Genomic DNA, 23,877 nt, shown 5'->3' on the forward strand with positions numbered 1-23,877 from the left:
GGCGAGCTGCGTGTTCTTCATGTCCCCACGACACAGCAATTTACGGACGTCATGACGAAAGGGCTGCCAACACCGGCATTCCAAGAGTTTCGATCCAGCTTGTGCATCCGCCCTCCGGACGCTTCAGCTGCGGCGGGGTGTCAGAAGCAACTGCATGGTCAACCCACGTAGCTCACTCGGGACATGCTCTAGCACACGATCCCTCCTCTGGCGCACGATCGCCTTGTACGAATCGCGCACCCTCATGCGCCTGTAACTCATATATACGAGTCCAATACAGCAGCAGGACCGCAAGGTGCCTAGCTCATTCTTCCATCTCTCGCTCACACGGACGACGCACACTCCTCCCATCCCGAACGGCGCCCACTCTATCTTAGCTTCTCTTCCCCACTCATCTACACTTTCTCTTCCCCTATCCTCGCGACCGCCTCTAATCCGGCAAGCCCCCTGGATCCTGGTGACTACCGGCGAGGTCCGCTAGATGCGGTGGGGGTCACGGGATGGAGGTAGTTGGCTGTGGAGGCGGGCGGAGGCCACGGCGGCGGTGACCAAAAGTTGGATCCGGTTGAATCTTCCCATTGTCCTCCCCCGACTGCCCAAAATCCGACGAGGCCCGCGGATCCCGGCGACCGCCGACGAGGCCCGTGCTAGATGCGCATTTGGAGGGCACGGGATGGAGGTAGATGGTTGGTGAGGTGGGGCGGAGGCCGCGGCAGCGGTGAACAACAGTTGAATCCAACCGACGATGAGGGAAGGCGCCGTTGCTGCTGGTTCGAGCTCCGCCGCGCCCATTTCGTGCTACACTGGGAACGGAGGGGGAGCGCGCAGCTGGGGTCCCTGGCGCGGTCGGCCTCCGCGGTCGGCCTCCGCGGTCGACCCCGAGCGCAAGCACCACGTCGCGCGGCGACTACTCGCGACAACCGGGTGAGCCAGGTCGGCAGCGCGACGGCGACCCCCTTTTTTGTCCTTGTGTGGAGGGGATGAGAAGCAGGCGGCGGCCATGGCGGGGCAGCAACGGCGCGTGGCCGCTGCTCGGGACGGCCGGCGACAACGCTGCTTCCCTCCTGCAGCTCCATCCCCGCTCGTCGCGCGCGGAGCCCTGTGTGCAAATCCTCCACCCCGCTCATGCAAAGTTTGTTCAGGCAAGTTTTTGTTAACGTAGATGCAGCATTTGTTCCCCTAGGAGTAGGCAATTCAATTCACAGATCTTTGCCCTTACGCGGCTCCTTTTTGTCCCTCTTTAGCATTTAAGTTCACAGATGCAACTGCAGGGGGCAAGTTCGAACAGATCCAAGTGTAGGAGAACATATTTTTGGAAGAGAGATCATTAGGAAATTCTGCATTAAAAACGCAGCAATTCTGCATATAGTGTATGTAGTCTGTAGCATGTAGTTCCCTGTTTCTGTATGAAATAAGTGTCTCTAGTATGCTTCTCTGTTTCTGCACATTTTTTTTGTCAGTCTATTTTCTCTGCTGGTTAGCGAGGATCCTCAAATCTCTTGCTTCCAGTCTCACCCAATTGCTGCTGTGCACAGGAAATTTGCAAGCCGGCGATGGAGCAATCTAGAGTAGTTGCCATGGCAATCTTTTCGTAATAGTTGCCATGGGCAGAATTCCTACAAGCAGTTGGCATGGCAAAAAAAATTTGGTGTAGTTGCCATGGCACAATTCTGGAGTAGGAGTAGTTGCCATGTCATAATTGTTACGAGTAGTTGCCATGGCAAGTTTTTGCGGTAGTTGCCATGGCATAATTCAACAGCTACATCAGACACATGTCAAGTTTACTTTTGTAGCATGATCTAATTCTAATATGGTAGTTTTAGTTAAATTCCATGGAAATTCTAATATGAATTTTCCATGGCAAATTCATGTTCATTTTTTCATGTTCTTTTACATACATGGCAAATCTCTCAAATAAAACATGTAGATGTTCAAAAGTATGGCAACTTAAGGTGTTGAAAAATATGGCAAAGCTATAGATGTTCAAAATATGTTAAAGTTATAGATGTTCAAAAACATGGCAAACTTGCCATGTCAACTTAATATGTGTACATAGCATGCAAAATTTTCTGCATTTGATCGCATAGCAAGTTTAGAAAATGTTCCTATGACCTATTTTTCAAAGTTTGCCATGGCAAAAATTTCATGTTTATTTGCCAAGGCAAATATAGGTTTTTTTTAACATGCCCACCACAATCTTTATGCTTTTGTTTCTTACTTAACTACGGCAAATTTAGTTTGTTGATAATGGCAAATTTAGTTTATTGACCATGGCAAACTGATTTTGTTTGATCATGTCAAATTTATTTTATTTGGTTCATGGCAAATTTAGTTTTCAAATCATGGCAAGTTTTAGTTTACATGAATTTCGCCATGGCAAGTTTTGATATGAATCTGCCATGGCATTTTTCTTGTTCATACTTGACTTTCAACTTTTTGTGTTTTTTTACACACGGCAAATTCATCATACAAACACATGGCAATTCTTGATACGAATTTGCCATGGCAATTTCCTCGTTCATATTTTTTGTTTTTCAACTTTTGGTGTTTTACACACACGGCAAATTCATCATACCAAAACACGGCAATTCTTGATACAAATCTGCCATGCCAAGTTTTGATACAAATTTGGTTTATTGATCATGGCAAATTTTAGTTTATTGGTTCATGGCAAATTTAGTTTACAAATCATGGTAAATTTAGTTTATTGGTTCATGGCAAATTTAGTTTACAAATCATGGCAAATTTAGTTTTCAAATCATGGCAAATTTAGTTTACATGAATTCGCCGTGGCAAGTTTTGATATGAATCTGCCATGGTAAGTTTGGATGTGAATCTGCCATGGCAATTTTTTTGTTCATACTTTGATCTTCAACTTTTTGTGTTTTTTCGCACACGGCAAACTCATCATACAAAACACGGCAACTCTTTGATACAAATCTGCTGTGTTTTCCATGATGAATTTGTCGTGTGCGAAAAAAACTTAGTGTTTGTATCATGGCAAATGTAGTTTACGGGGCATGGCAAATTTTATTTCCTTTTCTTTTTTCAACGGGACCATGGCGATCTCATTGCAACTTTCATGGCAACGGTAGTTTATGGAGCATGGCCAATTTTCTTCCTTCTTTTACAACCTTGCAAGTTTAGTTTACGTGAATTTCGCCGTGGCAAGTTTTGATACGAATCTGCCATGGCAAGTTTCTTGTTCATACTTGAATTTCCAACTTTTTGTGTTTTTCACACACGATAAATTCATCATACAAAACACGGCAATTCTTTGATGCTAATCTGCCATGGCAGATCTCTTTGTTCATACTTGATTTTCAACTTTTTGTGTTTTTTCTAACACACGGCAAAATTATCCTTCAAAACACGGCAATTTTAATTAAACTTTCATGGCAATTTAATTAAAAATGTCATTTGCATTTTTTTCTTTTATTTGTCCTGTCAAATTTTTCGTGTTCACATGCAATTTTTGACTATTTTGTGTTTTCTCACATGGCAATATTGATTTTTTTTTGTCATGGCAGATTTGCCATATTTCATTGGCAATTTTTTCTGCTATTTTTCAAAGCTGATGGCATTTTTTAGTAGCTGAGCAAAATCTGGGCTTTTATTTGTCAAAGAAAGAGAACAAAATCTGGGCCTTTTCATTTAATTTGTTGTCAGTGGGCTTTTTGTTCCTTTTTTCATAGGGAAAAGGGCCTCGTGTGATGAAGGCATGCGGGCTGTGTGTCCCCCTAGCGAACGAATTCGTGTGAGGGATCGATCCCCTCGTGCTGAACGTGTGTGTGGTAGGGTGCTCTTCGTGCCACACGTGTGGGCAGTTTTAATATTCGCCCACACAGAGAGTCGTGTGGGCTGCCTGCTGGATATGCCACACAGGGGCGTGTGGGCGGATGTCTATTGTGCCACACGTGTGGCACTTATCGGCGTCCAAAACTTAATGCAAAGTTGAGACACTTATTTTGGGACGGAGGGAGTACTTTGAGTCGCATGATGATCTTTTGCTTTTCGACTTAAGGAATAATCTAGACCTCTGATACTAACCCATCAAGGATAGCTCCAAGATGCTTTTAATTTTCGGAAAAGTTAACTGGCGACCAATTGCTGGGAGAAGGGTGGCAAGCGAACCCTCTTTTGTGGCAGTTTTAGTTCTGAGATGAGATCAAACGATGCTTAGAAATGAAAATTGCTTTCTCCGACAGAAACTGCCATCTCACTCTGAAGAAACTTCCATCCCCTCAAACTAAAAATGCCACCAAAATCACTCGCAAATGCCACCCCCTCATGGGGACCGTTCACCAGCTAAGGGGGTCCTTAGTTTTCTTGACTTGACATGTTTAGTTAGGTCTTTCAAGTTCAAGTTCGATGATAAGTTAGTTGAGTTTTGGATTCAGATCTTAAAGTGATGAACAAGGACCGTCACCGGCAAAATCGTCAGCTGCAGCACCTACACCGATGATGCCCTACCCAGGGCTTCGACTGGTTGGTTCACGACATCACCTCCCGAATCTATGTCCTTGACTGAAACAACAACTGAACTATGCCGCCTTAGCCATACATATGCATAACTTCTTTGGCTTGCTCTTATAATATGCATGTAACATGATCAAAAGTTTTGCACTTTCCTAGTGCTCTTTGTGTAGTCTGATCAGATCATCGCGATAGGATGTATGTACAGCGCTGATGGCACCAAGTTTTGCGTCTTATCAAAAAGGAAAAAGGAAAAGCAATGGTGGTGGAATAGGAATGGAATAGCAAATGGTTGGTAATTTCGAGAGGATGGGATTCGTGGCTAATTACTTTGACTTTAAATGGATCTCACATCTACATCTATAGTTTTTTTACGCACATAATTAAAGTTGGATGTTTCTAATTTTGCTGAGATTTTCCATCAGGATTCTTTTTTTTTCTTAGTCATTACTACTTTTTAAATTTATATCTATATCTACACCTAATAAGAAAGTCATTAGTGCTTCTGCCCGCACGTCCTAAAATTATCCACTATGCCACCCATAAGTGCAGAAAATGTTTCGATTTTTTCTGTCAAAGACACGCCGGGTTCGTTCTTTTATATAGTGATACCGTAAAGTATCATAAACACAAATTAACCGCAGCGGCTGAAGCCTCCCTCCTTGACATCAGGGACCAAGTTTCGATCCCCGGTTCTATCCATTTTCTCTCCCTTTTCAGCAAGCGTGCCCCCCCACCTCCCGCATTCATGGGCCGGCCCATGCGTGTGGCATGGCGCCCCCTTTTTTGCCTTTTCTTGTATTGTTTCTGTTTTTATTTTTGCCTTCTTGAAATTAATTCAGTATTTCCCGAAATTCCATATTTCAAATAATTGTGGGTTTTGAAAAAAAGTTTCCAAAATCATAAAATGTTTGTGAATTCAAGAAATGTTCAGCAAATAATAAAAATATCATGGATTCAAAAATTGTTTCTGATTTTAAAAAATAGTCCTCATATTATAAGGTATTTAAGGATTATAAAAATATATTCGGAAAATAAAAAAATGTTCATAGTTTTGAAAAATTATCTTGTATTCAAAACATATTTGAGAATTTCAAAAAATGTCCATGAAATTTTATAACATGTTCACAAAAATTCAAAAAAAAAACACAAATTTGAAAATTTGTTCCCCAATTTCAAAAATATTTCATCGATTCAAAAATGTTCGCTGATACAAAAACTTTTCATGAATTCGAAAGTTGTTCATTCATTTCACAAAATGTCCATCTAAAAAAATAAATGTTCGTGAGTTTCAAAATGTGTTCCCAAATTTTTAGACAATATGTTTGTTGATTCATAAAAAATATTTGCCAATTGAAAAGATTCCTAGAAATGTTCACGAATTCATAAAATGTTCAAGACTTTGTACAAAATGTTCGTGAATATAAAAACTACGATTTCAAAAAATGTTCATGATTTCAAAAAAATATTGAATTCCAGAAATGTTTATAATTTCCAAAAAATATTCAGGAATTTGAAAGATGTTTGCAAAATGAAAAAGGTAAATTTTTAAAAAGAAAATGAAGGAAAAAGAAAACCGAACTTGAAAAAAAATTAAACAAAAAAAGAAAATTTTAAAGGAAAAGGAAACGTTTGCTATTTCAAAAAATGTTCATGATTTCAAAAAGTATTGAATTTCAAAAATGTTTACGATTTCAAAAAATAGTCACGAATTTCAAAGACATTCACAAATGAAATCTAAAATTGAAAATGAAAAGGAAAAGTATAATTAAAAATAAAATAAAACCAAACTTGAAAAAAAAACCTTAAACGAAAAAAATAAGATTTAAAATAAAAGGTTAAATGTGAAATAATAAAAATAAAAGCCACGCAAAAAAGGTTCATTTCGCAAAACCGGTGCACTGAACTGCTGATGCGAGGTTTATGTAAACAAGTGGCTGAATGGTGATTTCCATATTGTTTGAAATTGTGCTCATAGAGATTTTTTTTAGAATGTCATGTGGTCTATTTTAGTTGTTCTCCATAAGATTGCTCTAGATAGCTCTAGAATTTGGGCGGCTGAGTCTATGTCTAGGTTTTACTTAGTTTCTGGAAAGAATTTATATGTCTAGGCGTTGGGAATAGTTCGTGGTCGACGAGATTAGTTTTGTTAGAGAATATTGTTGTAATCTCAACCTCTTTCCTTATTTCTTGTTCTATTCAAACTCTTGTATCTCTCACCTTGTACGCCAAGGCAAGGCTTCTGCCCACATCAATATAAACCCAACGGGGCTCCCCTCGAGGGAGTAGGAACGCTTACGATCTTACATGGTCATCAGAGCCACCTCTTCCCATACATCTAGCCACAAACCAAAACCCTAGATCACACATCATCGTCTCCATGTCTTCCTCAGCCGGCGTCGTCCTCAACCTCGGTTCGTATCCATCTGAGAAGCTTGCAAGAGGGAACTTCATCCTCTAGAAGACGCAGGTTCACCCAGCCCTGCGAGGTGCGCAGGTAACTAGGATCCGTGACAACTCTCACGCCGCTCCGCATAGGATGGTGGAGGTCACAAAGGCAGAAAGACCACGGCCCTAGAGCCGAACCCTCTGTACGGGCCCTGGATCGCCAAAGATCAGCAGGTCCTTTCATATCTCCTCAACTCCATGTCTCCAGAGATTCTTGCGCAGGTCGTCGGGAAGGATTCCACCTTCGAGCTCTGGACAACAGTCAGAAATCTCTTCGCCTCGCAATCGCAGTCTCGGATTACTAATCTGAGAAATGCAATCACCAACACCAAGAAGGGCACCATGTCAAGCTCGGCGTACATGGCGAAGATGAAGAGCCTTGGTGATGAACTAGCTACTGCTGGTCATCCCGTCTCTGATCCGGAGATGGTGGACTACATCCTTGCAGGTCTGGACCGCGACTACAACTCTGTGGTGGCGGCGATCGGCGCTGTCAAGAACACTATCACCGTCGACGACCTCTTTGCTCAAATCTCTGCCTTTGATCAAAGGATGGAGATGCTAGACGACTCGTCTTCAGGCGGGTTTCATTCATCTGCAAATGCGGTTTACAGAGGCTGTGGCCAGTCCCGCGGCAGGTCTCGCGGGCGAGGAGGAAGGGGGCGCGGCCGTGGTGACCGCAGTGACCGCCAGCCCTCTCTTGCCAATGGAGGCGGCGGCTTCAGAGGACGCCCTCGACAGCAACAGCAGGTGCGTGAGCAGCAGCACGAATACCCTGAATGTCAGATATGCTACAAGCATCATCCGGGAGGTGCACGTGTTTGCTGGTGGCGCTATGAAGAGAACGATCAAGAAGAAAAGGAGGCGCATGCTGTCTCCTATGGCGTGGACACCAACTGGTACCCCGACAGTACAACAATAAATCACATCACAGGAGAACTTGACAAGTTGACGATGCGGGAGAAATACAATGGAGGCGACCAAATTCGCACGGCAAGCGGTTCTGGTACGAATATCACACACATTGGTAGTTCAATTGTTAAAAACCCCATGAAAAAATTGCACTTGAAACATGTCTTGCATGTTCCTCAAACATCCAAAAAATCTTGTTTCCGTTCATCGATTCACTCTTGATAACAATGTTCTTATAGAATTCTACTTATTTGTTCTTGGTTAAGGACTTGAGAACAAGGAGAATCATTCTTAGAGGACGGTGCGTGGGAGACCTCTACCCACTCATATCATCATCTTCTTCATGGTCCAATAAGCAAGCAAACATTATCACCAAGCCATCATCATCAAGGTGGCATAGTCGTTTAGGTCATCCATCTTCAGTCATAGTTAAATATGTTCTTAGCAAAAATAAACTCTCTTATGAGACTAGTGTTGAGTCAGTTTGTGATCCGTGTCAACAAGCAAAAAGTCACCAATTACCTTACCCCATCTCTACTAGCGTGTCTACTGCTCCTCTAAACCTTATATTTTCATACGTATGGGGGCCAACTCCTACTTCAATTGGTATAATTTCCTATTACGTAAGTTTTAATGATGACTATAGTAAATTTACTTGGATTTACTTATTAAAGAAATGGTCTGATGTATTCCAAGTCTTTATCAATTTCTAAAATCTTGTTGAACGCAAACTGAACTCCAAAATCATTGCTATGCAAACTGACTGGGGTGGTGGGTATGAAAAATTAAACTCTTTCTTCCAAAAGCTTGGTGTATCACTGTTGGGGAACGTAGTATTTCAAAAAAATTATCTACGATCACGCAAGATCCATCTAGGAGATGCATATCAACGAGCGGGGAGAGTGTGTCCACATACCCTCGTAGACTGAAAGCGGAAGCGTTTAGTAACACGGTTGATGTAGTTGAACGTCTTCGCGATCCAACTGATCCAAGTACCAAACGTATGGCACCTCCGTGATCCGAACGCGTCCAGCTCGATGACGTCCCTCGAACTCTTGATCCAGTTGAGGCCGAGGGAGAGTTCCGTCAGCACGATGGCGTAGCGACGGTGATGATGAAGTTACCAGCGCAGGGCTTCGCCTAAGCACTACGACGATATGACCGAGGTGTGTAACTGTGGAGGGGGGCACCACACACGGCTAAGAGAAGACTTGGTGTGACTTTGGGGTGCCCCCTCCCACGTATATAAAGGGGGAAGGAGAGGTGGCCGGCCCAAGGGGGGCGCGCCATGTGTGGGGAGTCCTACTAGGACTCCCTAATCCAAGTAGGATCCCCCTCTCCTTTTTCCTTTTTCGGAATAGCAAAGAGGGAAAGAGAGGAGTAGGAGAGGGAAAGGGGGGCGTCACCCCCACCCCTTATCCAATTCGGACTGGGCAAGGGGGGCGCGTGCCACCTCCCTGGCCGGCCCTTTCTCCTCCACTAAGGCCCATGTATGGCCCATTAACCTCCCGGGGGGGTTCCGGTAACCCTCGATACTCCGAAACTCATCCGATACGACCCGAACCATTCCGGTGTCTGAATGTAACCTTCCAATATATGAATTTTTACCTCTCAACCATTTCGAGACTCCTCGTCATGTCCGTGATCTCATCTGGGACTCCAAAAAATCTTCGGTTCATCAAAAAACATAACTCATAATACAAATCGTCATCGAACGTTAAGCGTACGTGCGGACCCTATGGGTTCGAGAACTATGTAGACATGACCAAGACACATCTCCGGTCAATAACCAATAGCGGAACCTGGTTGCTCATATTGGTTTCTACATATTCTACGAAGATCTTTATCGGTCAAACCGCATAACAACGTACGTTGTTCCCTTTGTCATCGGTATGTTACTTGCCCGAGATTCGATCGTCGGTATCATCATACCTAGTTCAATCTCGTCACCAGCAAGTCTCTTTACTCATTCCGTAACGCATCATCCCGTAACTAACTCATTAGTCACATTGCTTGCAAGGCTCATAGTGATGTGCATTATCAAGAGGGCCCAGAGATACCTCTCCGATACACGGAGTGACAAATCCTAATCTCGATCTATGCCAACTCAACAAACACCATCGGAGACACCTGTAGAGCATCTTTATAATCACCCAGTTACGTTGTGACGTTTGATAGCACACAAGGTGTTCTTCCGGTATTCGGGAGTTACATAATCTCATAGTCTGAGGAACATGTATAAGTCATGAAGAAAGCAATAGCAGAAAAACTAAACGATCATTATGCTAAGCTAACAGATGGGTCTTGTCCATCACATCATTCTCTAATGATGTGATCCCATTCATCAAATGACAACACATGTCTATGGCTAGGAAACTTAACCATGTTTGATTAACGAGCTAGTCAAGTAGAGGCATACAAGGGACACTCTGTTTGTCTATGTATCCACACATGTACTAAGTTTCCGGTTAATACAATTCTAGCATGAATAATAAATATTTATCATGATATAAGGAAATATAAATAACAACTATATTATTGCCTCTATGGCATATTTCCTTCGACCACATCATGTCTCTTGCCCTCATGCTCACCAACAAAATGGATCTGCTGAAAGAAAGCACCCTCACATAGTTGATGTGGGGCTAGCATTGCTAGCAAATGCATCCATGCCACTTAAATTATGGGATGAAGCATTCTTAACTGACACATATCTTATCAATTTGCTTCCAAGTAAAGTTATCAAACTTGAAACACCCATTACCCGAATCCTTTGTGTCACACCCAATTACACATCTCTTCGTATTTTTGATGGTGCATGTTGGCCCAACCTTAGACCCTACAACACACGCAAACTCGCTTTCTACTCCAAAAAGTGTGTCTTTTTAGGCTATAGCCCCATGCATAAAGGGGTCAAATGTCTTGATGTTCCTACTGGTAGGGCCTACATATCCAGAGATGTTGTTTTTGATGAGTCTGTGTTTCCCTTTGCCTCCCTTCATATCCCAATGTCGGTGCACTTCTCTACAAGGAAATTCTTCTTCTTCCTCCACATCTTCAGTCTTTTGATCATGGGCACGACAATTGTACTAATCAATGTGATGATATTTCTCCTGGTACTGGTTCTTCTCTGTTGCCTATGCAAGTCCCTGGAGAAAACGGTGCTCAAAATGATCAAAATCTCGAAAATATAGCTCAAATTGACCCCATATTGCATGCTGGAGAAGAAGACGAACCTGGCACGTACAACGAAGGCGATCCGGCAGCGCCTGATACTCCTCTGCACGTGCAGTCCTCGGATCGTGTGAGCAGATCCTCCTCGGATCGCGCTCCCACCAGCTACAGCCCCGATCCGCGGTCGGGCCTGATACGTCTCCAATGTATCTATAATTTTTTATTGTTCCATGATGTTATATTATCAATCTTGGATGTTTTACAATCATTTATAGTCGTTTTATATCATTTTTGGTACTAACCTATTGACATAGTGCCAAGTGCCAGTTGCTGTATTTCCATGTTTTTTACATCGCAGAAAATCAATATCAGACAGAGTCCAAATGCCCTGAAACTTTAAGAATAATTTTTATGGGCCAGAAGGAACACAACAGGCCCTAGCTGCGCCTGGGGGGGTGCCCCGAGGGGGGCACAACCCACTAGGGCGCGCCAAGAGGCCCAGGCGCGCCCTGGTGGGTTGTGCCCACCTCGGGTGCCCCCGGACCGCCTCTTTGCTCTATAAATACCCCAATATTCCAGAAACCCTAAGAACGTCGACGAAATATTCATCCAGCCGCCGCAGAGTCCACAACCACCAGATCCAATCTATACCCATCTCGGATGGGGTTCACCACCTCCATTGGTGCCTCTCCGATGATGCGTGAGTAGTTCTTTGTAGACCTTCGGGTCCATAGTTAGTAGCTAGATGGCTTCCTCTCTCTCGCTGGATTCTCAATACAATGGTCTCTTGGAGATCCATATGATGTAACTCTTTTGCGGTGTGTTTGTTGGGATCGATGAACTTTGAGTTTATGATCAGATCTATCTTTTTATATCCATGAAAGTTATTTGGGTTTCTTTGATCTTTTATATGCATGATTGCTTGTAGCCTCGTATTTCTTCTCCGATATTTGGGTTTTTTTTGGCCAACTTGATCTATCCATCTTGCAATGGGAAGAGGTGCCCGGTAGTGGGCTCGATCTTACGGTGCTTGATCCGAGTGGCAGAAAGGGAAACAACACGTATGTATCGTTGCTACTAAGGATAAAACGATGGGGTCTATCTCCACATAGATAGATCTTGTCTACATCATGTCATCGTTCTTATTGCATTACTCAGTTTCTCTATGAACTTAATACACTAGATGCATGCTGGATAGTGGTCGATGTGTGGAGTAATAGTAGTAGATGCAGGCAGGAGTCGGTCTACTAATCTTGGACGTGATGCCTATATAATGATCATTTCCTGGATATCGTCATAATTATTTGAAGTTCTATCAATTGCCCAACAGTAATTTGTTCACCCACCGTTTGCTATCACTACAAAAAAAAGACACATCCGTGACATTTTTGGCCGAACGAAAAAAAATTATGTCATACTTATGACACTTCTATGACGATAATTGTGAAAAAACCCGGTATCATCATAGATGTGGTGGGCTCCTACTTCTATGACAAAAATCATGACAGAAAATGGGCTTTTCGTCCTGGGCGGGCAGGCCCGCAGCTACATGACATTCTTTGGGCCGTCCATGACGGAAAAAACCGTGGTAGAAGCGAGGGCGAGGAAAATATCCGGGTGTTCCCGGTTACGGTGGGTGGTCGGGGCCGAGCGATGCGCGTTTCTCTCGTACACGTACGCGCGTGTGTGCGAGGCGTTGGGCTCTAGCTGAACCCGAGCGAGGCGTTCGCCTACTGAACCCGAGCGATTGCACTGCAGGCTACGCGTTACTGAACCCGAGCGATCGATCGATGGCTGTTAACTGAACCCGATCGAGCGATTCCTTCGCTACTACTACTAACTGAAGTCGATTGATGCTGCCTCTGGATGAACAGTGAGCGTTGCTGGGGGGTTTGGATGAACAGTTCCCGGTGGGGGTGGATGAACAGGACCCCGTGGTGTTGCCTCTGGATGAACAGGACCCCGATCGATCGAGCCGATTGGGGCTGGATGAACAGGACCCCGTGGAGGGCTGGATGAACAGGACCACCCCATGGAGGGCCGGATGAACACTAGATGGTGGAGGGCTGGATGAACAGTAGCTCGTGGAGGGGTGGTTGAACAGGAGCCCGTGGAGAGGGCTGGTTGAACAGTAGCCGGTGGAGTAGCGCGCGGTGGAGGCTGGATGAACAGGAGCCCCGTGGATGAACAGTCGCTGGTGGAGGCTGGAGGAGGTCGACGGCGGATGAACAGTAGCCCGTGGAGGCTGGAGGAGGTCGACAGTGGAGATCAACAGTATCCCGTGGAGTCCCGTTCTGCGGTACGCCACACCCCTCCCGATGAACAGGACCCCCGTTTCGACCGTAGCGCTCCAACACAAGTCCGTTTCCTCCGTTTTGCGGTACGTCACATCCCTTCCGATCAACAGGACCCTGTTTCGACTGTAGGAGGTCCAACACAAGTCTGTTTCCTCCGTTTTGTGCTACGCTAGACCCCTCCCGATGAGCAGGACCCCGTTTCGAACGTGGCCGGTCGAACACAAGGCCGTTTCCTCCGTTCTGGGGTACGCCAGGCCTCGTTTCCATCGGCTGTTCCGTCCAGGCCCTCCCGATGAACACGACGACGCATTTCGTTTCGACCCAGCCGGTTGGCTCCCCATGAACACGACGACGACGCTATTTCAACTTTCCGACCCAGCCATGTAAACGAGCCCTGGCCGTACGTATGTGAGAGTAGGCTTCGAGACCTCGCTCGTATGTACGTATGTGGCCGTATTTTCTTTCTTGCGCACTGGCCGCTGTACGCATGTGTACATGCTACGTGCGCGCCTCTACTACGACACGTGCGCGCCTCTACATCGACCAGTATGTATGTACACGTTCGCGACCAGAATGACAACGCAACGTACGCTTCGACCAGGTGGGACCCGACTGTCAGGCACTTCCTTGCGTGCGAAGATGTAGCTGGTGGGTCACAGCAGTCAGGAGGGCGAATTGTTATTTTTTTGCCTACACGCACTTCCTTGCGTGCGAAGATGTAGCTGGTGGGTCCCAACAGTCAGGGGGAAACGTTTTTTCACGAAATACGGTGGCCCGTCCGGTGGGTCCCCGCTGTCAGGTGGAGGAATAATTATTTTGCGCGTAATAAGGAGGCACTTCCTTGCGGCTGCCGTGGACCCAGCTGTCAGCCTCTCCACGTACAGTACTCTTCCGATGAAAGTCGGTCGTTGACCACATTGACCACGCCGCGCCGAGAGCACCACGGCGGTGGATGACGGCGATGTTGGAAATATGCCCTAGAGGCAATAATAAATAGGTTATTATTATATTTCCTTGTTCATGATAATCGTTTATTATCCATGCTAGAATTGTATTGATAGGAAACTCAGATACATGTGTGGATACATAGACAACACCATGTCCCTAGTAAGCCTCTAGGAGACTAGCTCGTTGATCAATAGATGGTTACGGTTTCCTAACCATGGACATTGGATGTCGTTGATAACGGGATCACATCATTAGGAGAATGATGTGATGGACAAGACCCAATCCTAAGCCTAGCACAAGATCGTGTAGTTCGTTTGCTCAGAGCTTTTCTAATGTCAAGTATCACTTCCTTAGACCATGAGATTGTGCAACTCCCGGATACCGTAGGAATGCTTTGGGTGTGCCAAACGTCACAACGTAACTGGGTGGCTATAAAGGTGCACTACGGGTATCTCCGAAAGTGTCTGTTGGGTTGGCACGAATCGAGACTGGGATTTGTCACTCCGTGTAAACGGAGAGGTATCTCTGGGCCCACTCGGTAGGACATCATCATTATGTGCACAATGTGACCAAGGAGTTGATCACGGGATGATGTGAGTTACGGAACGAGTAAAGAGACTTGCCGGTAACGAGATTGAACAAGGTATAGGGATACCGACGATCGAATCTCGGGCAAGTAACATACCGTTAGACAAAGGGAATTGAATACGGGATTGATTGAATCCCCGACATCGTGGTTCATCCGATGAGATCATCGTGGAACATGTGGGAGCCAACATGGGTATCCAGATCCCGCTGTTGGTTATTGACCGGAGAACGTCTCGGTCATGTCTGCATGGTTCCCGAACCCGTAGGGTCTACACGCTTAAGGTTCGATGACGCTAGGGTTATAGGGAAAGCATGTACGTGGTTACCGAATGTTGTTCGGAGTCCCGGATGAGATCCCGGACGTCACGAGGAGTTCCGGAATGGTCCGGAGGTAAAGATTTATATATGGGAAGTCCTGTTTTGGTCACCGGAAAAGTTTCGGGTGAAATCGGTAATGTACCGGGACCACCGGGAGGGTCCCGGGGGTCCACCAAGTGGGGCCACCAGCCCCAGAAGGCTGCGTGGGCCAAGTGTGGGAGGGGACCAGCCCCAGGTGGGCTGGTGTGCCCCCCCACCAAGGCCCAAGGCGCATGGGAGAGTGGGAGGGGGCAAACCCTAGGTCCAGATGGGCCTTAGGGCCCATCTAGTGGGGCGCCTCCCCCTCTCCTCCCCTTGGCCGCCCCCTTGATGGGATCTAGGGCTGGCTGCCTCCTCTTGGGGGTGGAAACCCTAAGGGGGGGCGCAGCCCCCTTCCCCCCTATATATACTTGAGGTTTGGGCTGCCATACAGACACGAGAAAGTCTCCTTTTGGTGCTGCCCTACCCCTCTCCCTCCTCCTCCTCTCCCACGGTGCTTGGCGAAGCCCTGCGGGATTGCCACGCTCCTCCACCACCACCATGCCGTCGTGTTGCTGCTGGATGGAGTCTTCCCCAACCTCTCCCTCTCTCCTTGCTGGATCAAGGCGTGGGAGACGTCACCGGGCTGCACGTGTGTTGAACGCGGAGGCACCGTTCTTTCGGTGCTTAGATCGGAATCAACCGCGATCTGAATCGCTACGAGTACGACTCCCTCATCCGCGTTCTTGCAACGCTTCCGCATCGCGATCTACAAGGGTATGTAGATTCACTCCCCTTCCCCTCGTTGCTAGATTACTCCATAGATTGATCTTGGTGATGCGTAGAAAATTTTGAATTTCTGCTACGTTCACCAACAGTGGCATCATGAGCTAGGTCTATGCGTAGTTTCTATGCACGAGTAGAACACAAAGAAGTTGTGGGCGTCGATGTTGTAAATTCTTCTTGCCGCTACTAGTCTTATCTTGTTTCGGCGGCATTGTGGGATGAAGCGGCCCGGACCGACCTTACACGTACGCTTACGTGAGACAGGTTCCACCGACTGACATGCACTAGTTGCATAAGGTGGCTAGCGGGTGTCTGTCTCTCCCACTTTAGTCGGAACGGATTCGATGAAAAGGGTCCTTATGAAGGGTAAATGGAAATTGGCAAATCACGTTGTGGTCATACGTAGGTAAGAAACGTTCTTGCTAGAAACCTACAAACCACGTAAAAACTTGCAACAACAATTAGAGGACGTCTAACTTGTTTTTGCAGCATGTGCCTTGTGATGTGATATGGCCAGAAGATGTGATGAATGATATATGTGATGTATGAGATTGATCATATTCTTGTAATAAGAATCACGACTTGCATGTCGATGAGAATGACAACCGGCAGGAGCCATAGGAGTTGTCTTTATTATTTTGTATGACCTGCGTGTCATTGAATAACGCCATGTAAATTACTTTACTTTATTGCTAAACGCGTTAGCCATAGAAGTTGAAGTGACCGTTGGCGTGACAACTTCATGAAGACACAATGATGGAGATCATGATGATGGAGATCATGGTGTCATGCCGGTGACAAGGATGATCATGGTGCCCCGAAGATGGAGATCAAAGGAGCATGATGATATTGGCCATATCATGTCACTATTTGATTGCATATGATGTTTATCATGTTTTGCATCTTATTTGTTTAGAACGACGGTAGCAAGTAGGATGATCCCTTATAATAATTTCAAGAAAGTGTTCACCCTAACTGTGCACCGTTGCGAAGGTTCGTCGTTTCGAAGCACCACGTGATGATCGGGTGTGATAGATTCTTACGTTCGAATACAACGGGTGTTGACGAGCCTAGCATGTACAGACATGGCCTCGGAACACACGCAATACACTTAGGTTGACTTGACGAGCCTAGCATGTACAGACATGGCCTCGGAACACAAGAGACCGAAAGGTCGAACATGAGTCGTATAGCAGATACGATCAACATGGAGATGTTCACCGATGATGACTAGTCCGTCTCACGTGATGATCGGACACGGCCTAGTTTGACTCGGATCATGTATCACTTAGATGACTAGAGGGATGTCTATCTGAGTGGGAGTTCATTAATCAGACGAACTTCATTATCATGAACATAGTCAAAAGGTCTTTGCGAATTATGTCTTGCGCTTTAAGTTCTACTGGTTTAGATATGTTCCTAGAGAAAATTTAGTTGAAAGTTGGTAGTAGCAATTATGCGGACTGGGTCCGTAAACTGAGGATTGTCCTCATTACTACACAGAAGGCTTATGTCCTTAATGCACCGCTCGGTGTGCTGAACCTCAGCGTCGTCTGTAGATGTTACGAAACATCTGACATACACGTTTTGATAACTACGTGATAGTTCAGTGCGGTTTAGAATTGTGGCACCCAAGACGTTTTTGAAACGTCACAGAACATGTGAGATGTTCCGAAGACTGAAATTGGGATTTCAGACTAGTGCCCACGTCAAGAGGTATGAGACCTCTGACAAGTTTCCTAAGCCTGCAAACTAAGGGAGAAAAGCTCAATCGTTGAGCGTGTGCTCAGATTGTCTGAGTGCCACAATCGCTTGAATCGAGTGGGAGTTATTCTCCCAGATGAGATAGTGATAGTTCTCCATAGTCACTGCCACCAAGCTAGTAGAGCTTCGTGATGAACTATAACATATCAAGGATAGTTATGATGATCCTTGAGCTATTCGCGATGTTTGACACCGCGAGAGTAGAAATCAAGAAGGAGCATCAATTGTTGATGGTTAGTAGAACCACTAGTTTAAGAAGGGCAAGGGCAAAAGGGATACTTCATGAAACAGCAAGTCGTTTGCTGCTCTAGTGAAGAATCCCAAGGCTGAACCCAAACCCGAGACTAAGTGCTTCTGTAATAAGAGGAACGGTCACTGAAGCAGTACTACCCTAGATACTTGGTAGATGAGAAGACAGGCAAGGTCGACAGAAGTATATTGGATATACGTCATATGAATGTGTACTTTACTAGTACTCCCAGCAGCACCAGGGTATTAGATACCGGTTCGGTTGCTAAGTGTTAGTAACTCGAAATAAAAGCTGCGGAATAAACGGAGACTAGCTAAAGGTGAGATGACGATATGTGTTGGAAGTGTTTCCAAGGTTGATGTGATCAAGCATCGCATGCTCCCTCTACTATCGAGATTTGGTGTTTGCGTTGAGCATGATTGGATTATGTTTATCGCAATACGGTTATTCATTTAAGGAGAATAATGGTTACTCTGTTTATTTGAATAATACCTTCAATGGTCTTGCACCTAAAATGAATCTCGATCGTAGTGATACACATGTTCATGCCAAAAAAAGATATATGATAGTAATGATAGTACCACATACTTGTGGCACTGCCACTTGAGTCATATTGGTATAGAACGCATGAGGAAGCTCCATGTGGATGGATCTTTGGACTCACTCATTTTTGAAAAGATTGAGACATGCGAACCATGTCTATTGGTATATATGCATGAAGAAACTCCATGCAGATGGATCGTTTAGACTCACTTGATTATGAATCACTTGAGACATGCAAATCATACCACATGGGCAAGATGACTAAAGTCCTCGTTTTCAGTAAGATGGAACAAGAGAGCAACTTATTGGAAGTAATACATTTTGATGTATGCAATCCAATGAGTGCTGAGGCATGCAGTGGATATCATTATGTTCTTACTTCACAGATGATTTGAGTAGATGCTGAGAATATTTACTTGATGAAACACAAGTCTGAATTATTGAAAGGTTCAAGTAATTTCAGAGTGAAGTTGAAGATCGTCGTGACAAGAGGATAAAATGTCTGTGATATGATCATAGAGATGAGTATCTGAGTTACGAGTTTGGCACACAACTAAGACATTGTGGAAAGTGTTTCACAATTAATACCGCCTGGAACACCATAGTGTGATGATGTGTCCGGACATCATAGCTGCACCCTATTGGATATGGTGCATACCATGATGTCTCTTATCGAATTACCACTATCGTTTATGGGTTAGGCATTAGAGACAACCGCATTCACTTTAAAAGGGGCACCACGCAATTCCGTTGAGACGACACCGTTTAGAGAAACCTAAGTTGTCGTTTCTTAAAAGTTTGGGGCTGCGATGCTTATGTGAAAAAGTTTCAGGCTGATAAGCTCGAACCCAAAGCGGATAAATGCATCTTCATAGAATACCCAAGAATAGTTGGGTATACCTCCTATTTCAGATCTGGAAGCAAAGGTAATTGCTTCTAGAAACAGTTCCTTTCTCGAGGAAAAGTTTCTCTCGAAAGAATTGAGTGGGAGGATGGTGGAGACTTGATAAGGTTATTGAACCGTCACTTCAACTAGTGTGTAGCAGGGCACAGGAAGTTGTTCCTGTGGCACCTACACCAATTGAAGTGGAAGCTTATGATAGTGATCATGAAACTTCGGATCAAGTCACTACCAAACCTCGTAGGACGACGAGGATGCGTGCTACTTCAGAGTGGTACGTGATCCTGTCTGAGATATCATGTTGTTGGACAATACTGAACCTACGAGCTATGGAGAAGCGATGGTGGGCCCATATTCCGACAAATGGTTAAGAGCCATGAAATCCGAGATAAATGGATCTTTGAGAAGAAGACGGACGTGGACGGTAATGTTACCGTCTATGAAGCTCGACTTGTGGCAAAGAGTATTTCCACAAGTTCAAGGAGTTGACTACGATGAGATTTTCTCATCCGTAGCGGTGCTTAAGTCCGTCGGAATCATGTTAGCATTAACTGCATTTGTGAAATCTAGCAGATGGATGTCAAAACAAGTTTCCTTACCAGTTTTCGTAAGGAAAGGTTGTATGTGATACAATCAGAAAGTTTTTGTCGATCCTAAGGATGCTAAAAGGTATGCTAGCTCCAGTGATCCTTCCATGGATTAGAGCAAGCATCTCGGAGTCAGAATATACACTTTGATGGAGTGATCAAAGTTTTTGGGTTTATACAAAGTTTGTTAGAAACTTGTATTTACAATAAAGTGAGTGGGAGCGCTACAACATTTCTGATAAGTATATGTGAATGACATATTGTTGATCCGAAATGATGTAAAATTTCTGGAAAGCATAAAGGGTTGTTTGAAAGGAGTTTTTCAAAGGAAGACCTGGATAAAGCTGCTTACACATTGGGCATCAAGATCTATAGAGATAGATCAAGACGCTTGATGATACTTTCAAAGAACGCACACCTTGACATGATTTTGAAAGAGTTCAAATAGATCAGCAAAGAAGGAGTTCTTGGCTGTGTTACAAGGTGTGAGTATTGAGTAAGACTCAAGACCTGACCACAGCAGAAGATAGAGAAAGGACGAAGGTCGTCCCCTATGCTTTAGACGTAGGCTCTATAGTATGCTATGCTGTGTACCGCACATGTAGTGTGCCTTGCCATGAGTTGGTCAAGAGGGTACAATGGTGATCCGGGAAAGGATCTCATGACAGCGGTCGAACTTATCCTTAGTACCTAGTGGATTAAGGAATTTTCTCGATTATGGAGGTGGAAAGGAGTTCGTCGTAAAGGGTTACGTCGATGCGAACTTTGACACTAATCCGGATGACTCTGAGTAGTAAACCGGATTCGTATAGTAGAGCAATTATTTGAAATGGCTCCAAATAGCGCGTGGTAGCATCCACAAAGATGACATAGATATTCGTAAAGCACACACGGATCTGAAAGGTTCAGACCCGTTGACTAATAACCTCTCTCACAAGCATAACATGATCAAACCAGAACTCATTGAGTGTTAATCACATAGAGATGTGAACTAGATTGTTGACTCTAGTAAACTCTTGGGTGTTGGTCACATGGTGATGTGACCTGTCAGTGTTAATCACATGGTGATGTGAACTAGATTATTGACTCTAGTGCAAGTGGGAGACTGTTGGAAATATGCCCTAGAGGCAATAATAAATAGGTTATTATTATATTTCCTTGTTCATGATAATCGTTTATTATCCATGCTAGAATTGTATTGATAGGAAACTCAGATACATGTGTGGATACATAGACAACACCATGTCCCTAGTAAGCCTCTAGGAGACTAGCTCGTTGATCAATAGATGGTTACGGTTTCCTAACCATGGACATTGGATGTCGTTGATAACGGGATCACATCATTAGGAGAATGATGTGATGGACAAGACCCAATCCTAAGCCTAGCACAAGATCGTGTAGTTCGTTTGCTCAGAGCTTTTCTAATGTCAAGTATCACTTCCTTAGACCATGAGATTGTGCAACTCCCGGATACCGTAGGAATGCTTTGGGTGTGCCAAACGTCACAACGTAACTGGGTGGCTATAAAGGTGCACTACGGGTATCTCCGAAAGTGTCTGTTGGGTTGGCACGAATCGAGACTGGGATTTGTCACTCCGTGTAAACGGAGAGGTATCTCTGGGCCCACTCGGTAGGACATCATCATTATGTCCACAATGTGACCAAGGAGTTGATCACGGGATGATGTGAGTTACGGAACGAGTAAAGAGACTTGCCGGTAACGAGATTGAACAAGGTATAGGGATACCGACGATCGAATCTCGGGCAAGTAACATACCGTTAGACAAAGGGAATTGAATACGGGATTGATTGAATCCCCGACATCGTGGTTCATCCGATGAGATCATCGTGGAACATGTGGGAGCCAACATGGGTATCCAGATCCCGCTGTTGGTTATTGACCGGAGAACGTCTCGGTCATGTCTGCATGGTTCCCGAACCCGTAGGGTCTACACGCTTAAGGTTCGATGACGCTAGGGTTATAGGGAAAGCATGTACGTGGTTACCGAATGTTGTTCGGAGTCCCGGATGAGATCCCGGACGTCACGAGGAGTTCCGGAATGGTCCGGAGGTAAAGATTTATATATGGGAAGTCCTGTTTTGGTCACCGGAAAAGTTTCGGGTGAAATCGGTAATGTACCGGGACCACCGGGAGGGTCCCGGGGGTCCACCAAGTGGGGCCACCAGCCCCAGAAGGCTGCGTGGGCCAAGTGTGGGAGGGGACCAGCCCCAGGTGGGCTGGTGTGCCCCCCCACCAAGGCCCAAGGCGCATGGGAGAGTGGGAGGGGGCAAACCCTAGGTCCAGATGGGCCTTAGGGCCCATCTAGTGGGGCGCCTCCCCCTCTCCTCCCCTTGGCCGCCCCCTTGATGGGATCTAGGGCTGGCTGCCTCCTCTTGGGGGTGGAAACCCTAAGGGGGGGCGCAGCCCCCTTCCCCCCTATATATACTTGAGGTTTGGGCTGCCATACAGACACGAGAAAGTCTCCTTTTGGTGCTGCCCTACCCCTCTCCCTCCTCCTCCTCTCCCACGGTGCTTGGCGAAGCCCTGCGGGATTGCCACGCTCCTCCACCACCACCATGCCGTCGTGTTGCTGCTGGATGGAGTCTTCCCCAACCTCTCCCTCTCTCCTTGCTGGATCAAGGCGTGGGAGACGTCACCGGGCTGCACGTGTGTTGAACGCGGAGGCACCGTTCTTTCGGTGCTTAGATCGGAATCAACCGCGATCTGAATCGCTACGAGTACGACTCCCTCATCCGCGTTCTTGCAACGCTTCCGCATCGCGATCTACAAGGGTATGTAGATTCACTCCCCTTCCCCTCGTTGCTAGATTACTCCATAGATTGATCTTGGTGATGCGTAGAAAATTTTGAATTTCTGCTACGTTCACCAACAGGCGAGGCCTAGGAAGGGGACGACGCGGAGCCGGGGAAGACGCGTCAGTGCATACCCACGCGGAGAGGAGTACGAGGGTTCACTGGTTCGGCTGCGGTGTGAGGCTGCCGTCGCCGTAGAATTACAGGGGGTGTGGGTGAGTGGAGGGGTGGTCTGGCTAGCGGTGGGAGTAGTACACTACTGGAATCAGCTTCTTTGCCGTCCGCCATGGCAGACAGCAAAGGCATGGATCACGGATGGCAAACTTCTTTGCCGTCCGCCAGCAGACGCCAAACTGTCCGTCTAAACACGTGCCAGCAAAGGCCTTCTTTCCTGTCCGCTTCCTGGAAACGGACGGCAAAGGACTGTGCCATCCGCCGTTGGTGGCCATGTGACGCCCGGATAGTTAAGCTAAAGTAACCCTCTACTAATGATGCCACGTCACCACGGTTACCGTTGTTAGTCTCGCGGTGAATCAAGTCCCGTTTGAATTCAAACTTAAAATAAAGTTAAACGATAAAAGTTTTCAAACATAAGAAACTAAAATGTGCTAAATGTGACAAATAAATCCTAAGTAATAATGGTAGAGAAACCAACATTTTTAGAAGTATTTGAATACCCTAAAATAATTAAATCAGTGACCAAAACAGCCCCATTAATCCATTTCCATTTATGAAAAATCCAAATGAATTCAAATGATCACCCAACCTTTTTGTGGCAATACTAAATAATGCCTAGTATTTGATCTGGCAAGTTTCTTGTTTTACAAAAAGCATTGGTGGCTCTACTTAATGCAAAGAAGTGTAGAAAAACTAAACAAAGAAATAAAAAAATAAAAGAGAAGAAAAGTTAAAGCCTAACACTGTTCACCTAAAAGCCTAGTACTACAGAAGGCCCAACCCACCAGTGGGCTTTTCTCCTACCACTTGAACACAAGAGGGAGGCCATTGTAACACCCACGATGCGGCTATATCTCCCACGTGTCGAGGCACGAC

The 23,877-nt window shown here is 45.4% G+C and overlaps 1 long non-coding RNA gene across 1 annotated transcript; it reads left to right on the forward strand.

Moving 5' to 3' along the window:
- The first annotated feature begins 298 nt into the window (after positions 1-298).
- On the forward strand, positions 299-4,654 carry LOC141023244 (uncharacterized). The gene is made up of 2 exons (XR_012183888.1): positions 299-1,142; positions 1,536-4,654. It is a non-coding gene; the product is annotated as an uncharacterized lncRNA (long non-coding RNA).
- The last annotated feature ends 19,223 nt before the right edge of the window (positions 4,655-23,877 follow it).

This window comes from Aegilops tauschii, chromosome 5 (genome assembly GCF_002575655.3).
Source record: "Aegilops tauschii subsp. strangulata cultivar AL8/78 chromosome 5, Aet v6.0, whole genome shotgun sequence".
NCBI classification, from domain to species: Eukaryota; Viridiplantae; Streptophyta; class Magnoliopsida; order Poales; family Poaceae; genus Aegilops; species Aegilops tauschii.